The sequence below is a fragment of the Helobdella robusta genome (assembly GCF_000326865.2).
Source record: "Helobdella robusta unplaced genomic scaffold HELROscaffold_51, whole genome shotgun sequence".
In the NCBI taxonomy this organism is placed as follows: Eukaryota; Metazoa; Annelida; class Clitellata; order Rhynchobdellida; family Glossiphoniidae; genus Helobdella; species Helobdella robusta.
The window spans coordinates 281,520-284,498 of record NW_008705261.1 but is presented as its reverse complement, the minus strand read 5'-3'; positions in this window follow the sequence as shown (position 1 = coordinate 284,498).

The window sequence follows — 2,979 nt, the reverse complement described above, 5'->3', positions numbered from 1 at the left end:
TATGCCTTGCGATACTGAGAGGTTAATAATATGAGTCAAAGGAACAAGTATTTCATGAATAATTTTTTTTATAATAAAGTTACTTAATGTACCATCTGAAGTACTTTTTTTATTTTTCATGTTCGTGACTATACTTAATATTTTTATTTTGTCAGCAGGTTGAATATATATAGAATTAGGTAAAGTATTAAATAGTGGGCTATTACTATTAATTGTTGGATTATGCTGCGATTCAAGTAAATCGTCAGTTACATCTATAAAGTATTTATTGAATGCGTTACATATTTCCTCTTTATCTTCTATTAATTTGTTACCTATTTTTAGTCTGTTTATATTAGGATGTGATATTTTTTTATTTAATATATTATTTATAACATTCCATTTTTGTTTTGCATCATTTTTAGCTGTCATAAGTTTACAATGGTAATAATCTTGGAGCACTTCGCGTTTATAAGCTGTAAAATTATTTCTAAACTGTTTGTATTTCTTTAGACTGTCCTGTGTGGGATTTAACAAATAATTTTTATGTAGTTTATTTTGCGTGTTTGATAATTTTATTATTTCTCGTGTAACCCATTCTTTTTTAATTTCACAGATTTAACTGGGGCATATCTGTTTATAATAACATCTACAATTTTATAAAAATTATCACAAGCCGTATCTATAACATTGTTAGCTGTTACAGACAACCAATCTTGACTAGAGAGCTTGAATTTGATTTGTTGTAATGCATTATTTGTCATGATTCTTTTTTATTTCGTGCATTGTCGTGAGCATGTAAGTTGGAATTTGTTGTAACAGCGTAAATGAAACTATGGTCCGAGAAGTCTGAAAGAATAATTACTTTCAATTATTTTATTACTTTCAAAATAGTTCTTCCAGTATGTAGTTGTTTTTTTAACACTAAGTAAAACATTTTTGTTAAGCGCAGCCTTCCAAACACCTTTACACAACTAAATTTTATCATTTCTATATAATTTCTCCAACTTAGGACACAGTTTTTAGATTTCCTACATTCGTCGTCAAACCATGGCGCCGATGGAACATATCTAGAATTTACGGAGTGCAGTGGAGCTATACTGTCAATGATGGATGTCTTTTCATCAGTAAACATCTTAAGCGCCAAGTCAACATCATCATAATCAAACGGACCCTAACCCAAAACCAATGATGAAAATAATTTGTCATCCATCCGACTCCAAGAACGAACTAATTTTTGTCCAAACACAGGCTGCTTCAATACAAGTGGAAAAATTGTTTTTATGAGACTGTGATCTGAGTATGGACCATCAATACATTCAATGGAAGGCAATCATCAGAAGACACCATCAAGTCTAACGTACCCCAAATTATGACTTGGCTCATTTACTCTATTTGTAATTTTATATGACTTGAATACTTTTTATAATCTAACAGTTGTAGAACTAGTTTAATCTTCTTTACAAATATTAAAATCTCCAGCTAGCAACATATAATCTGCAAGGATAGATATTTTAACTAAAATATAAGTCAACTCCTGAAAAAACAATGAAGATACAGCTGATGATCCTGGCCTGCATAATGCTAACAAAATAATTTCAGTTTGGCTGATAGAAAACTTAATAGTCACTGCCTCGAACGACTTTAGTTGTGGCAGGTCAATTCTTTTGAACCTAAAATAATTTCTAAATTAAACAATTCCACCATGAAAGGGATCTAAAGGCCATAAAAATCAACTTATGTAAAACCTGGTGGCATTGTCAGTTTAAGGAAAACATTATCAGACGCCCTTTGTCAAGTCTCATTTATTATTAAAACATCTAAACCATTATCAAGTAATTCATAAACAAAATTAAACTTAGTAAACCAACATTCAGAGTTTTTATAGCTCTTTTTTTAGGAACCTCTCAATCTTCCAGCGACTAACTGGACCCTTGACGCGGTATAAAAAATTTCCTAATCACTAGCTTTTTTGACTTTAGCTTCATCTACCATTTTACGACAATCAGTTCGTTGTTCACGTCATATCATGACTAATTCTAATGCATTTCAATTTATCTTCAGGTAATTTGATCTTAACCAATTTATTCATAACAAGTAACTTGGATGTTGTGTTGTTAAATTTATTGGGCGTTGAGAGGTAATTTTCTCGTTTTTTTCAGTCTAAAAACTTTAACAACATCGTTGTTTTTAATTACCTCTTCAGACAACTATTGAAAAATTTTCATCTCAGCTTCTTTATCTTTCACACTGTTTTCACTTTCCGCAAGATTAAAAATGACGATGTTGTTTTCACGTTCTTTACATCATTTACAGCATTAAGTGTTTTTTGAACCGATCTAACCTCATTACATGCAACGTCGCAATTTTTTTGACAACCTCCGACCATGTGGCTTTAATTTTACTTTTCAATAAATTAACACTAGCAACTTGATCCAATTTTTTTATTATCATCAACCTCAATGTTTAACTGTTCTATTTTTTTAAACGACACCGGATACAGAAATTTTTTTTAATTCTATGTCCAATCTTACATGTTTATCATTTATCAACCTGAAAAATGCTTTAACATCGTTTACATAACTCAAGCAGTTGTCACAATACCATTTTAAGTTTTTCAGTTTTGGTGAAGCCAGCAAATTTTGAATGTACAAAACATTGGCAACATCAATCAATTTTTAGCGTCTAGAGATCCAGTTTCCCGAGGTAGGACGTTGTTTTCTCTTCCATCAACTTTTTGCGCCAAATTAGACGATCAGTTGTATCCATTTCATTTAAATTGCGTCTGCGGTAGTTTGGTCATGCCAAACGAAGTGGAAACAATGCCATAATTTTTCTTGCAGATGTTGAAGTACCTGGCACACGTCACATAGGCCGTCCAAAAAAGTCCTGGTCGCAAACAATCGAGCAAGACATGAAAGCTCTAAATTTAAATGAAATGGATACAACTGATCGTCTAATTTGGCGCAAATAGTTGATGGCAAAGAAAACAACGCCCTA